Source organism: Danio rerio, chromosome 10 (genome assembly GCF_049306965.1).
Source record: "Danio rerio strain Tuebingen ecotype United States chromosome 10, GRCz12tu, whole genome shotgun sequence".
NCBI classification, from domain to species: domain Eukaryota; kingdom Metazoa; phylum Chordata; class Actinopteri; order Cypriniformes; family Danionidae; genus Danio; species Danio rerio.
Window position 1 is genome coordinate 24,854,208 of NC_133185.1, and position 16,728 is coordinate 24,870,935.

Consider the following 16,728-nt stretch of genomic DNA (forward strand, 5'->3'; position numbering starts at 1 on the left):
AAACACATCTAAAGCAATTAGTGTCATTTCTTCTCTACACGCAAGAGATTGTCTTTAAAACATCTGAATTATGCAGTCATATGAATATAGTGGAAATTTACAATAGGTTTGGTGGCTTTTGAAGTTTGGCATTAGTTAGCGAGACATTCTCGGCTTACTCTGAATGGACCACGTCTGTACTTTATTCATAGATTTTTGATATAATGTCAACTGATGTTTTTTAATTTAGTTAACTATACAACATGCTGCTCTCTTGATCACAAATAAGCATTATATTGGCATTAATATTATATTATATCAGCATTATATTGGTAATTGGTGGGAATATATACTAAAAGGCTTTATTTTGAAAATATTAAGATTGTTAGAGATCTTTTTTTAATTCAGGTGGAGGTTTTTTAAAAGTCGGTTAAATTTGTGAATGAATTAATTGTTATGATAACACATTAGGTTCGACTGACAAATTACACCCAAAAAGTGTAGCTTTAGAAAAGAAATATTTAATGCAACATTGATTTTTGTAATGCTGTGCTTTAGAATGTAACTCACAAAATATGTTTAAAATAACCTTTTCATCCAAATAGGACTAAAGGAGTGACCTTGAAATTTAGGAAAATTTAGCTTGTCCTGTACCTCTGATCTACAATGTGATTATAAAATTGCAGGAATATTTTACATCCCAAGATATGCTTTTTATTATTTTTTCAATCTGTCTCTTAATTACACATTCAGCTTCAAATATCATGAAATAATTAAGACTGATTTTAATCTTTTTTGTGTGTGTGTTTACTGTGTTAAGTAAATAAACCTTTGTATGAAAAAATAGTTTTCTGCATTATTTTTTTGTAACTTTAGTATTAAAAAACACATGTTGGGCTTTATTTTGAAGGCCCATGCGCAAACGCTTTCAGGGCGTGTCAGAATCCACTTTTGCTAATTTAAACGGAAAAATCCCCTTTGCGCCGTGGCGCATGGTCTAAAAGGGTTTAGTTTATTTTCTTAAGGAGTTATAGGTGTGTTTTGAGGATAAACCAATCAGAGTCTCATCTGCCATTCCCTTTAAGAGCCAGTTGCGCCGTGCCACGGCACATTTGCTATTTACATGACGTAAAGTAAGTGTAAGTGGAAAACCTGAGTATTTCACTAGCAAGTAAACAGTTAAACAAAGCATCTACAGAGCGAGAATAAGAGATAAGGCATCTCATAATCTAGTTTCACTTTCGCTCTCAGGGATAGGGAAACCTTTACCACAGACATCGATTAGCCTATAAATAATTAATTTCGTTTGTTAAGTGCAAAGATTTGTTTCAAAACTATTTCTAAATTCAGTTCTAATTTCCAGCAAACGAATAAATGAGCAATAGTAACAAAGTGTGGTCAAAATACCGAGTTATTTACAAATACACCTGCTATGCCCTATATGGTCTAAAACCTGACAGGTGGATAAATCTAAGCTTGTTTTTAATAAAACAAATAAAAATATGGATATTATAAATAATACTGCTAATAATAATATAATTATACAAAAGCAAATTGAATGAACTGAAAAAGCCTCCCAAGATTAAGAAAGCATAAAGGCAGTGGTTTTTAAATTTATTTAGGCTAGAAAATAATGTTTTGTAATATTTTAATCATTTATATTTATGTGACTCTTGCGCCAAGCTAAAACTAGCAAATAACAATTGCGTTGCACCTTGCGCCACATTGCGCCGGGCCCAGTTGTGTCTGTTTCCACTGGGGTTGAACAATATATTGTTTGAGCACCACTATCGCGATGTGTGCATCTGCAATTGTCACATCACAGGATTAGATTGTTTATTACAATTTTTTAAATAAAAATATAATTTATTTTTTTTATATTATTGTATGTAAATATTTATACAAGGATGGCCATGTTATTTTGTGTGTGATTGTCCAATTTTGCAACTGTTATATTTCCTAGAAAACCATAAAGCACTGTTTATTTACCTTTCATTTTTCATTCATTCGTTTTCTTTTAGGCATAGTCCCTTTATTAATCCAAGGTCGCCACAGTGGAATGAACCACCAACTTATCCAGCACGTTTTTATGCAGCGGATGCCCTTCCAGCCACAACCCATCTCTGGGAAACATCCACACAAACTCGTTCACACACACACACTCATACACTACAGACAATTTAACCTACTCAATTCACCTGTACCGCATGTCTTTGGACTGTGGGGGAAACCGGAGCACTCGGAGGAAACCCACTTAAACGCAGGGAGAACATGCAAACTCTACACAGAAGCACCAAGACCCAGTTGAGGCTCAAACCAGCGACTTTCTTGCTGTGAGGCGTCAGCACCACCTACTGCGGCACTGCATCACCCACCTTTCATTTTTGCTCTGTGGTATTTATGTATGCTTGTAATTTATTTTATTAAAAAGATTTGATCATGCCAGTCAATCTTTATGACTTAAATATTTTCAAATAGAGGTATTTAAATTGTTGGGTGAAATTAAATTCATATCGCAATACAATTTGCAGAAAAAAAATATCTCAAAGTCAGATTTTTCAAATATCGTGCAGCCTTAGTTGCTACATTCTGCTCAACTCTGTTACATTGGTTTTAAAAATGAAGCATTTGTAAAGCACTGATAGATTAAGCATGTGACTATATCCAAAATTAAATTGATGTCACATACTCTGGTGGGAATCTCTGTTGATTTGTCTTAATTGTTCTCATTATTTTCTATAAAATATTTAGGATACACCAATAGAAGAGAATTATTTGTCAACTCTATTATTATTTCCTGCCTGATTCTTCGTGCATTACTCCAGCCTGTCTTCTGACTCTGCTTCGCCTTCTGCCTGCCCACGACCCACGCCTGACACACGGACTCTGATACTCGCTACCTGCCCACGACCCACGCCTGATACACGGACTCTGATACTTGCAGCCTGCCCACGACCCATGCCTGGTAAACCCTCTGTGTCTGTTCATTGCCAGTCTTGATACTTCATAGACTGTTGTGGATGTGTGTTTGCACTTTAGTGCATACTGTGTGTTTGAGTGAAAGCTTGACTAATAAATACTGCATAATGGATCCCTCCGTGTCAGTCTCCGCGTTACAGAAGACTTCGCCCAACACGGATCCCGCAGCCATACAGGTTTTGTCACATGAAGTCACAGCTCAAGCTCAGGTACTAACTACACATCAACAGCAACTAACGCATTTGACTCAGCTAACAGATGAACTGGTGAAATCTCTGCAAAACCTGCAAGCTGCTTCCACAGCGCAACTAACCGCCAATTACTCTACGAGTCAACCCTTGCTGACACAGACCCAGACTGCCTCAGGAGTTCGTTTGGCATTCCCCGATAAATTCACAGGTAACCCAGCTAAATGCAAAGGCTTTTTACTGCAGTGTAAGCTGTTCATTGCCCAGCAACCCCATCTATTTAAGGATGAAAATGGTAAGATCGCTTTTGTATGTTCACTGCTTTCTGGAAAAGCTTTAGACTGGGCTATCGCAGTTTGGCCAGACAGTACCCCGATATTCCCCTCATTTAATGACTTTCTCAAACGATTTTGCACTGTATTTGATCATCCTGAGGGTGGTTGTAATGCTGGTGAGGAGCTTTTGTGTGTACAACAGGGAGATCGACCCGCAGCTGAATTCGCTCTGCATTTTCGCACGCTGGCAGCGCAGACAGGCTGGGCTGATGATCCACTCACTACACTCTATCGGAAAGCTTTGAGACCAGAATTGCAAAAAGAGATGGCATGTCGTGATGAGGGGAAGACACTGTACCAGCTTATCGAGTTATCTATCAGGTTAGACACATTGCTCCGCACTCGTAACCCTCTGTGCTCTGCCATTTCCAGCCCTGTATCCCCTGAAACTCCCACGGAGCCCATGCAGTTGGGCAGGACTCGTTTAACCCCTGAAGAACGTGAACGGAGGAGGAGGAACCACTTGTGCATGTATTGCGGACTTTCAGGTCACATGAAGATCTTATGCCCCAACAAACCTCCACCTAAGGCTCTTCCGGTGAGTGCCACCACCGTTTTCACGACTACCAATGACATTGTGAGCGTTCCTGTCTGTCTAAAATATAAGGAGACTGAGATTTCGACTTTGGCTATGGTCGATTCAGGAGCCGCTGGTGACTTTATTGACTGCAAGTTTGCTTCTGCTCACTCCATCCCTCTAACTTCCTGTAATTCCTCCCTAGCCATCACTGCTATAGATGGGCGCCCCCTGGGGGATGGACACGTAAAGTTCCAAACGTTGCCATTAGTTCTTCGCACAGGCTCTCTCCACGTAGAGGAAATCTCTCTCCTTGCCATTGACTCTCCCAGACACCATGTTATACTCGGACTCCCCTGGTTACAACTTCATGACCCTCAAGTCTCCTGGAAGACTGGTGAGATTGTTAAATGGAGCGAAAAGTGCGTTACCCAATGTCTACACTCTGTTTCCCCTGTTCAGATAAACACCATATCCAGTATGGAGGAATCCGAGATCTGTCAAGTCCCCGAGAACTACCATGATCTCCTTGAAGCGTTTAACAAACAAGAAGCTACCAAGCTCCCACCTCATCATGAGTACGACTGTGCCATTGATTTATTACCCGGTACCACGCCTCCTCGTGGTCGTATTTTTCCCCTCTCTCAACCAGAAACTGAAGCCATGAACTCGTACATCTCTGAGGAGCTAGAGAAGGGGTTTATAAGACCGTCTACTTCACCTGCTTCAGCTGGTTTCTTCTTCGTCAAGAAGAAGGATGGCAGTTTGCGCCCATGTATCAACTCCAGAGGATTAAATGAAATAACCATCAAGTACCGTTACCCGTTACCCCTAGTTCCAGCAGCCCTTGAACAACTCCGCTCAGCCCAATATTTCACCAAATTGGATCTCCGCAGCGCTTACAACCTTGTCCGAATCCGCCAAGGAGACGAGTGGAAGACCGGGTTCTCTACCATCAATGGCCTCTACGAATATCTTGTTATGCCCTTCGGCCTAGCTAACAGTCCTTCAGTGTTTCAGGCGTTCATAAATGAGATATTTCGAGACATGCTCAACCAGTGGGTCATCGTGTACATCGACGATATCCTGATATACTCCAACTCATTGCCAGAACACATTAAGCATGTCAGAGCTGTGCTAAATCGCCTCATTCAGCATCGATTGTATGCTAAAATCTCAAATTGTGAGTTCCATAAGTCCTGCATATCCTTTCTGGGTTACGTTATCAGTCCCGAGGAAGTGGCCATGGACCAACAAAAGGTGGATTCTGTCACTCACTGGCCTCGACCCGAAACCATCCGGCAGTTACAACGTTTCCTGGGATTCGCCAACTTCTACAGACGGTTCATTAGGAACTTCAGTTCAGTAGCTGCTCCTCTCACAGCCATGGTCAAAGCCAATAACGCCCGCCTGAAGTGGAACTCGGAAGCCATTAAAGCGTTTGACCAGCTCAAAGCCTGATTCACCCATGCACCCATTCTGTGTCATCCAGACCCTGCACGGCCATTCATTGTTGAGATCGACGCCTCCAACTCCGGTGTCAGAGCCATCCTGTCCCAAAGATCCCCGACCTCTAACAAGCTCCATCCCTGTGCTTTCTATTCCCGCAAGCTGAGTCCCGCCGAGAGAAATTATGACGTGGGTAATCGTGAACTCCTCGCCATGAAGGCTGCTCTCGAAGAATGGAGACATTGGCTTGAGGGCGCAAAACACCCATTCACAGTTATCACAGATCACAAGAACCTGGAGTACATCAGATCCTGCAAACGCTTAAATCCTAGACAGGCCAGGTGGGCGCTGTTCTTTAAAGGATTTGACTTTCAAGTTACTTACATCCCAGGCTCAAAGAATATCAAGGCAGATGCACTCTCTCGTATCTCCGACGAGGATACTGCACTAGAGGAAGTAGAACCCATTTTGAAGAATCCGCTCATTGTAGCACCCATTCGATGGGACATTGAACATGAGATAACGCAGGCTTCTGACCAAAATCCCACTCCGCAGGCATGCCCCGAGAACAAGATCTATGTGCCCCCTCTGCTCCGTGGAAGACTAATGGCTGAAGTGCACAATCACCCCAGTTCGGGTCACCCAGGCAGTACTGCAACTGTGCAACTGATCCAGTCTCGTTATTGGTGGTCATCTATGCACAAAGACGTGATTGACTTTATCAATAAATGTTCCCCCTGTCAGATGGCTAAGCATTCCCGTCACCGTCCAGCTGGTCTGTTACAACCTCTAGAGCTCCCCCGTCGCCCATGGTCTCACATAGCAATTGACTTTATCACGGATCTACCCCAGTCACAGGGTAACACCACCATTCTCACGGTCGTGGACCGTTTCTCCAAATCCTGTCGCCTGATCGCTATACCCAAATTACCCACAACCCTGGAAACAGCAGAACTTCTGTGTGAGTACGTCTTCCGATATTATGGTTTGCCTGAAGACATTGTTTCAGACCGAGGTCCCCAGTTCAAGTCCCGACTATGGTCAGCCTTCTTCCAGAACCTTCAAATAAATATCAGTTTAACTTCCGGTTATCACCCTCAGTCCAACGGACAGACAGAACGTCTCAACCAGGAGATCGGTCGCTTTCTGCGCACCTACTGTCATTCCAACCAATCAGACTGGAATAAATTCCTCATGTGGGCTGAGTATGCACAGAACTCTCTCAGGAAGGCATCTACGGGTCTGACTCCTTTTCAATGTGTGCTGGGTTTCCAACCTCCCCTATTTCCCTGGTCAGGTGAAACCACAGAGCTCCCAGCAGTTGACACCTGGTTCAGAAAGTGCAAGGAGGTCTGAAACGCAGCTCATACCCATTTGTCTCATGCCATTCGAAGATTCAAGGAGCAAGCCGACCGTCATCGTCGTCCTGGCCCCACGTATTCCCCAGGACAATGGGTATGGCTATCCGCTCGAGATCTTCGCTTGAGACTACCCTCCAAGAAGCTCAGCCCTAGGTACGTGGGTCCGTTTCAAATTGAATGCCAAATATCACCTGTTTCTTTTCGACTGACACTCCCTAACCATTATCGCATCTCTCCTACTTTCCAGTTTCCCTGCTCAAGCCTGCTGTTGGCCCAGCCGAGACGGATAGGGAGGTGGCAGCCGGTGAACAGGGTCCCCCCCCTCTCATGATCGACGGAGAGGAAGCCTATCAGATCCACAAGATCCTGAGATCCAGACGCCGGGGTGGTCAACTCCAATACCTCATCGACTGGGAGGGGTACGGCCCGGAGGAAAGATCATGGATCAATCGTAAGGACATTCTTGACTTAACTCTGTTGGATGAGTTCCACTTGCAGCATTCGGATATGCCGGCCCCTCGCCCCCATGGAAGACCCCGGCGTCGAGACTCTTCTCACTTCAGGAGCCGTTCGTTGGGGGGGGGGCTCTGTCACCGACTCGGTCCCAGTCATTCCCCTCGCTGGCCAGCAGAGGCCGCCATCTCCGGACTTCTAGCATTACATCATCTGTACACGCTGATTGTGCATCCACCTGTTCTGAATCAAGCTAACGACCCACGTACCCTTTATAAGCCAGCTCCAAACACTCAGTCAGTGCGAAGTCTTGTTTAGCCCCGGCCAGCATTACTGAGCGTTATTCCCTGCCTGATTCTTCGTGCATTACTCCAGCCTGTCTTCTGACTCTGCTTCGCCTTCTGCCTGCCCACGACCCACGCCTGATACACGGACTCTGATACTCGCTACCTGCCCACGACCCACGCCTGATACACAGACTCTGATACTTGCAGCCTGCCCACGACCCATGCCTGGTAAAACCCTCTGTGTCTGTTCATTGCCAGTCTTGATACTTCATAGACTGTTGTGGATGTGTTTGCACTTTAGTGCATACTGTGTGTTTGAGTGAAAGCTTGACTAAAAAATACTGCATAATGGATCCCTCCGTGTCAGTCTCCGCGTTACAATTATCATATTTTAGTGAATTTCTCATTCATTTGAAAAAGATTATAATAAAATTTTAAAAAATACAACCAAGTTTTAGACATTCCTTGTGGTATCTGATATGATTGTAGAAAATATCAACTTTTTTGTCAACTCTGTTAGTGGTTTAAAAGTTTATGGTGAATTTATAGAAAACAAATCCTTTTTGAATTTTCCCTCCTCTCGGCTAAATTCTAAAATCGCAGGTAATGCAATTATTTTTGCCTAGTTTTCAAGGCTACTTGTGATTTATTATCCTTCTCACCAGTTTTTATAGTGTGCCTCACAGCACTTTAAAGATTGTTTTGTAAAATGCTGAGCTCTTCAGAGCTAATGTTTGAACGTTTATCATTATTATTTTGCTTCAACCCCTTCCTTTGCACAGATTAACCTTTATTGCAGCTTCTGTGGATCTGGTGTTGACTTCTGTAGATAGATACCACTTATCTGTCATTTGTGTTTTCGTTTTTTTATTATGTTTTGTCAGAACTTTTATTCTTCTCTTGCTGTAGAGGCTGTAATTCTGGAAATAAATAGAGGCCATGTTGGGGCTGAATAAATTTACACCACAATCACTGGTGCTGTTTTACACACTGCATGTACTAAAATGTACACTGATAATAACTAAATTTAAACAAACAAATTAGATTTAGTTGTATTCAAAATAATTTGTTTGTTTAAATTCAGCCCAAATAAATTGTTTAGCAAATCCAAGGAATCATCTTTTAATCATTTACTTTTTACACTTACAAAGAAAAATCTAAAAATGCTGCCATGCCCAAAATGCATTTTATTAAAAATTACATTAGCACTCCTATGAAATCGTTTTTTGTTTTTTGTTTTTTTCAAATATTTCCCAAGTGCTGTTTAATTGAGAGCACAGATTAAAACAGTAATATTAATAACTAATTTCTAATAACTGTCAAAATAATTTATTTCTTTGCCATGTTGACAGTATATAATATTTTAGTTATTTTGCAAGATACTATTTCAAAGACAGTTTGGTTCACTACACTAGAAAATTAATTCATTGGATTTACAACATTTTTTTTTAAAGTAAGTGGTTGCAAACAATTTGTATGGGCTGAATTTAAACAAACAAACTCTTTCTGATTACGTACTCCTGTATACATTTCTGCAGAGCACCAATTTTTTTCCAGGAGCTACTTTTTTTTTTACAGTTTTTATTTTCAGGAATTTACCAGAGGTCGCTGTGTACGCTTTTTGAGATCTCAAATTTCCATGATGTCCTCACTGCAGCCACTTGATGACATTGGTGATCGTCAACTACGTAGTAGACATTGTACCGCCCACTAAGGTAACATCCATGCTACTATGATGGTTAGGTTTAGGGTAGAGGGAGGTGTAGGCGATCGTCAACTACATAGTAAACCTTGTAGCACCCACTAAGGTAACGCCCATCCAACTGTGATCATTCTCTTTATTCTCTATTTCCACTTGGGGATACTCATCCCGAGGCCCTGATCCCAAGGTTTCCATATCTTGACCAGGCTGTATCCTAAACAGCTGCTGTGGTGGTCATGGAGGAGTAGAGAGCATGAGACTGATTCCTGTGACGATTCAGGGACAGACGAGTCTTTGCTGAGGTCCAGCTTCCAGAAATCACAGAGCACAACCACCTGAATACTAATTCCACACACCAGCACCATCAATCACCACACCTATAAAGACTCACCTTTTCCAGTTGTACATTGGCTGGAATCAAAGTCAGATGGTTCACCTCACCTTCTCCCCTACTTGCCTTCTTCCGTGGATGTTTCCCTTCTGCCATGAGGGTTCTCTTAACCTCTGGATGCACATGCTGTGATAAAGGGAAGTGACTTTAATACTCTGATGGTTGAATGAAGATACTTGTTTTCCTTGTGAACTGCTCACAAGACCACTCTCATTCCAAGAATATCACTTGTCTGCTTCTCCAATTGATCTATCCACATTGTTTTGAATAAATTGACAAAAAGAGATAACCATCCAGGTCTTCATTGTGTGACCGTGACAGCAAGTAACTGGGTAAACGTAACAGTCAGAAAGCTGTCCATATGGAGGTAAGCGGTCAGCTGGTAAGCGAGAAAAGGAACAATGTCATACCACCCCATAGCATTCCTTTTAAAGACAAAATGCAGCCATACGTACTTCTGGTTATATAATTTGCAATCTCCAGAAATTTGTATAGAGGTACATTTTTTGAATGAGCCTCTGTTGCAACAATTGTAGTAATGTTCTTACTTAATTTTTATTTACAATTTACAATATTTCTTTGTTTAAATTCAGCCCATATAAATTGCTTACCTTAAATAATTTTAAAGCTTTTTTGTTTTGTTTTGTTTTGTTTTGTTTAGTTAATTATTCAAGTCAATGGACAACAGTAGTTGTCCATTGACTTGAAAAAGTCATATTTTATTATCCTACAATATTGACCATAAATATTATTTTAACTGAACTAAAAACTGCTTTTTTCCAACCAAACTAAAGAAAAAAATACTTTATTCAGAAAAAAAATATTATAGGAAATGCTGTAAAATATTCTCTTGAGAAATATTTAAAAAAGAATAAAATTTTCACAGGAGGGATGATGCCTATGCCATGCTACATGCTATATAATACATTGAGCTATTCCAATATTGTCCTGAAATGAAAACGAAAGCCTATTCTGCATGTTAATAGCTTACCTTTGAAGAATTTTACATATATTTAAATTCCATTCAAATCCATTCTGTCCGTTTAGATTGGATTGTCATTAGTAATGCTGTTTTTGAGCTGTACTGGGTTCATGTGCTCCAGAAAGTGTCACTGTGGGACTGGTAAAAGCTGGCTGGCTTTGTTATTGCTGCTGTCTGGAGTGGGGAGGGTGGCCACAGAGAAAATGGCTTTCGATCTGCTTTCAACCACTAGCTAGGAAAAGAGTAGCATGACTCAGTGGATTTGCTTGCTCTTTAGGGAAGAAACAGACTGCTTGTGATGAGCTCTGTGGCCTTCTGATTGAGCTGTCATTGTTATTCAGTTGCTGATAGCCCTGATTTCAGAAGAACGTGGGGAATTAGAATTTTCAAAAATAACTGTACAATTTAAACGTTGATTGTGTAATCAGTATAACATGAACCAAAAAGTTAGAACAGTCATCATATATTCAGTTGAAGTTGAAATTATTAATCCCTGTTGTGGTTTTTCACAGTATTTAATGTATTTTTTTTTCTTCTGGAGAAAGTCTTATTTGTTTTATTTCAGCTATAATAAAAGCAGGTTTTATAATTTTTAAAAACATTTTAAGGTCAATATTAGCCCCTTTTATTAGCAATATTTTTTTGATTGTCTACAGAACAAACCATTGTTACCATTGCTTAAATTACCTAATTAACCTAGTTAAGCCTTAAATAGCAATTTTACTTTGTTATGTATTGTCATCATGGCAAAGATAAAAGAAATCAGTTATTGAAACTATTATGTTTGGAAATGTGTTGAAAAAAAATCTTCTTTCCATTAAACAAAAAATATACAGGGGGGCTAATAACAATTCAGGAGGTGTAATAACTTGGACTTCAACTGTAAGTCTGTATAATAAAACATTGAATTATTCAAACAATGTGGCATGCTAAAAACTAAAACATTCGAATGGAATATGTCCAAAACACAAAGACCATTATGTAACACTTTAGTTTAAGTACTAATTCTCACTATTAAATAGAGGCTTATTACCTGCCTGTTTTTAAGATATTGACTACTTAGTAATACTTATAAAGTACTTATCTACATTCCCTGTAATGCATGCAATGTGAGTTTTTTTTATCAACTGACATTTGCTACCAGTTTGATATGGTAGTATAAATGAACCTTTCAACAGAAAACAGGTTAGTGATGTAACTCACCAAAACTTGGAGATGCAAAACACTGGTGCTGTGATCAGTGGTGTAAAGTAACCAATCAAAAATACTCAAATTACTGTAAGCAGTCTTTTTAGCAATTTTACTTTACCAAGTAGTTTTAATTAGTTGTAATTTTATATTTACTTGAGTACATTTTAGGGTTGTATCAGTACTTTAACTGCACTGTTTTACTTCACCCTGCAGTCACTACTTTTTTTTTTTTTTTTTTTTTTTTTGTCTTCAATGATTGGCTAAGTATAATAATAAGTCCTGGCATTCCTGTCCAATCAAATCGCACATAGAAAAATCACAATACATTGAAAATGTTGAAGTAAATGCAAAATAATTTCATCCAGCAACCAAGAGACTGTTTAGAATAAATATCGCTGAGAAAAAAATGTCCTAATGATGCTTGAAGTTACCTTAAACAATAACTAAATAAACAACAGAATTTTACGTTTTCAAATACATGCATAAATTGCATTCTATCTGTGCTGCACAACCTTGGCTTATAGCTCCAACTGCTGGACACTCAGAGCTTGTTTGTGACAAATGTCCCTTATATGTAAATGCATCAACCTGCTTTTTGTCTGCTTATTATAAAAGCATATATGTGTTTAATGTGTTCTCACATTAAATTAATATCACAAATTAAATGTGTAGTTCATGATTGGTAAATCATTTATCTTAGAAACACACTTAAACAACACACTGTAAAAAATGCAGGGTTGCACACAATTCGTTCATGTTATTCCAACGCAAATTGATTAAGTTAACTTACACTATTAACAAATGTATGTGGATTGAACATAAAAAAGTTGTCTCAATGAAATGCCAAGAATTGTTGCTTCAGTTCATTTTAATTAAGTAGTTTGAACAAGTAAAAAAATATATATTTTTTAAGCTTAGGTTATAAGGTGGAATAACTTTCACAGCATAATGCTCACTATACTACTTAATGCTCTTGTGTGCTTTTAAAAGGGCTACTTTTTACTTATTGAGAACATCTCTGATGTTTGCCTACAAAGTGACTTTTGGCCTTGCTCCTTCTTATCTGCTCTCACTTCTGCAGATCTATGTGCCCTCCAGAAACTTGCGTTCTGTGAATGAACGTCGCCTCGTGGTTCCATCCCAAAGAGGGAAGAAATCACTTTCGCGAACGCTCACGCTCAATCTGCCCAGTTGGTGGAATGAACTCCCTAACTGCATCAGAACAGCAGAGTCACTCGCTATTTTCAAGAAACGACTAAAAACTCAACTATTTAGTCTCCACTTTACTTCCTAATCTGCAGTTGCCTCTCTGGATATCACACTAACTGTACCCCAAAAAAAAAAAAATAAATAAAAAATAAATACTAATACTACTAATACTTTCCTTCTTAGACTCTACAGACCTGAAACTTGCCTATAACACTTATTCATTGTTGCTCTTATAGTTGTGTAAATTGCTTCCTTGTCCTCATTTGTAAGTCGCTTTGGATAAAAGCGTCTGCTAAATGACTAAATGTAAATGTAAATATTTAGAATTTTTGTCAAGTAATCCTGTTTTTTTCTTGAGTGTGATTTTTCAGTACTCTATTATGTTTGATAAACATGCTACTGTAACTGCCTTTGTTTACTGTATCATAAACAATGTGATAAATACTCATAAACAATATGACTACTTGCTCTTAAAAACACTTAATACAGTAGAAGTATCCTTCTATGTAATTTTAAGATATTATTTTCCTTTTCCACTGAGGAAATATTTTTAAAAAAATTCTGTAGCATCTGCAGTGTGAAATAAGCTTCATTAATTGAACCAGAAAACTTAATGAAGTTATGGATGACTCATAATTACACAATTGTTTTTATATTTTGATTAGAAAAATCAGCAAGGGATTTAATTACCGCATACCCTTTTTTTCGCTTATAGCATTTGGATTTCATATTCTCATATTTATTTCTATCATATCCACCCATGAGAGATGCATTTCCCAACTCGATTATAATCCTCTTCAACTCACTCCTAAAAATTCGGTCTTCTTTTATTCATCAACACGTTCTGCTATTTGCGTTTTCATGTACAGATGCCAGAATATGAATACATATGGTTGTGACATCTATATTCAAAGTGCAGAATGGCATTTCTAGGGATTTTACGATGTATCTGTCAACTCCTACATATGTTTGGTGAGATGAATAACTCCCTTTCCAATAACAGCAGAGTAAACAAACACAGTAACAATAAAAACATCTCAGTCAGCAGTGGATTTTCCGGCCTATAAGGATGAACCATTTGTCTACCTCAACAAACAACATTCATCCCTCTCTTGGTATTCTGGAAGGAGGAAACCGCAGCTGTATGTCCCAGTTGTAGTACATGTTTGTGTGTGTTGAGGAGAGTTTTGGCATGCAGTGCAGAGCCGCCTGACTTTACCCTGGAGTGCAGGGTTATCATGGAGCTTCAGGCACGGGCGCTTGTCTGCCTTTTGTCAATGAGCCTGATGCACACTATGATATGCCTCATTCTGACACTCAGCTCTGGTCTTGCGAGTATTTTGCTGAGTCCTAAAGCCTAAAGATATTGTATACCAAAGACGCCTTAAAACACCTACAGACAAGCATATAGGATTTCTTCTGCTCAGACATAGATGCATTTCGGCCCAAAACTATGTGTGTAGCATGTCTGAATTCATAGTATTTGTACAACAGTTGGACAAAAGTGTAAAGTAGGAGTTTTAAATGTTCATCTGATTGCTTTTACAATTCTTGAGCAACCAAGGGGGATATGAGGGTCAGTAGTTTTACCATTGCAGAAAGTATAATGGTATTGTAATTATTATTATTACAACTGTTTTCGGGTGCTGTATGATAGTCATTGTGCCTGCTCCAACCATATTACGGACACAACATACAGTGGACTAGACACAAGTGTAAAAGTGAATAACAATGGTTTATTGAACAGATGAAGTAAAAGAGCTTTAACTGAATGAGTTGTGAGTTTATGGAATCAGTGCATGGGGGAATCCGTTGCAGACACACACAATACACAGAGAAAATCCAGGAAGACGTAGACAACAGGTAACACAAACGCTGGAACTGGCAGAATTAGTTATCTGGAAGCTCGATAGCAAGGGACGGGTCAGGTGAAAACTCAGGGTGTGAGTATCAGGACAGACAGTGGCAGAATGAAAGGAGGTGCTCTTTATACTGTGTGACTGTGAGCAGGTGATGTTGATTACAAATCGGGTGATTGGGAACTGATTTATGTGGGTCCTGACAAACTAGCTGGTTCTGGCGACTGCCTGATAGGTACCTCAGTTCTTTGATTATTACACCAGAATGAGAGGAGTTCCTAGATATATCCTATCTAGATAATAGCAACTTTTCAATTTGGTTCAGTCTTTTAAAACACAATGTAACTACAGAATACTAAAGTTTTAAATAAAACATTATTAAAAAATCTTTTTTGAATATTTTGAGCGAATTTTGATGCTAACGGTCTAATCCGATTCAATGATTTAATCTGATTACATTTATGCTAAGCTAAGCTAAAGACCTGGGTAAATAAAAAAGGTAAACATTATCATTTAGCATAATGCACCTTCACTAAACCCTATATACTGCATGTGTAGTTTGCAACATAGGCTTATTCTGAAAATGTAGCCCCATATACATTTCTGAAGATCATGAATTATGTAGCCAGAAGTACGTATGGCTGCATTTCGTCTTTCAGATGAACGGTATGGGATGATATGACACTTTGCACTTATGCACTATGTACTTATGCACTTAAACACTCAACAGCATAGTTGTGTATATATTTATATATATATATATATATATATATATATATATATATATATATATATATATATATATAGATAGATAGATAGATAGATAGATAGATAGATAGATAGATAGATAGATAGATAGATAGATAGATATTTGTAGCGTCATCCCAAATGAAACACTAATATTTTTTGATTAAGCGGAAATTCAAATCGTTTCTCTAATGATGTTTGATGGTTGCCAAATTAGAGAAATAAATAAATGACCAAAGTATCAAATAATCCCTGCCATGTGTATGCCATGAGCACTACATACGCTATTTATACTACAAAATGGCATATAATAGTGCATAAGTATGCGATTTGGGACGCACCTACTGTTCCTTTTCTCGCTAAGCTGACCGCTTATCTGCATGTGGACAGTTTTTCTGCTGTTATCTGTTTGTCCAGTAGCTCAACATGTACGTTGGTGGACTTAAGATGCAAAACGAAGTTGATCGCGATGGCAGGGTTTGAGTCCAGTGAAGATCGGTTCCAGAAAGCAAGTAAGACAAAAAAAAGGCAAAATCAGACAAGGGCTTTTCTTTTTCTCGATTGCTTTTTAAATTTGTTGGTTGGATTTAGTGAAGTGGGTTGGCGGGTCAATCTGTGCTTCTTAAAATACTATAGGTGGGGTTTAGGGAAGGGGGAGGGTGGATCAGTCTATCTGTCAGTCATTCAGTCAGTCAAACAGTCAGCCGACAGCGGCCTCTGGTGGATTTACAAGAGAACAGCAGGCACGAATGGCACTCGCTAGAAAAATTTGAGATCTCAAAAAGCGAAAGGAGGTAAAGGAGAAATTTAGATATAAAACATAAAAAAAAAAACATTTGAGACCCTTTGAGAAATTAGGTGATGTGAAATATGTGCTTAAATAAAGAAAATAAAGTAAAGATTAAATAAAATAGAGATTTCTGTTCATGTGATCGGATCTGGATAATTAAAATAGCATAATAGGGCACTTTGAAATGTAAAGATAATGTATATTAATCTAAAAATACGCAATAATTAAACATAATAGACTTAAAGTTTATATACATCAATACATTTATAGACATCAGTCTTTATTAGACAAAAACAGTATCAGAAAAAA

The 16,728-nt window shown here is 38.9% G+C and overlaps 1 long non-coding RNA gene across 1 annotated transcript; it reads right to left on the reverse strand.

Annotated features, from left to right (window-relative positions):
* Nucleotides 1-859: 859 nt before the first annotated feature.
* On the reverse strand, nucleotides 860-10,454 carry LOC141376347 (uncharacterized). Its single transcript, XR_012386243.1, has 3 exons — nucleotides 9,353-10,454; nucleotides 7,928-9,029; nucleotides 860-2,776 (listed from the first exon to the last, which is right to left on the reverse strand). It is a non-coding gene; the product is annotated as an uncharacterized lncRNA (long non-coding RNA).
* Between the last annotated feature and the right edge of the window lie 6,274 nt (nucleotides 10,455-16,728).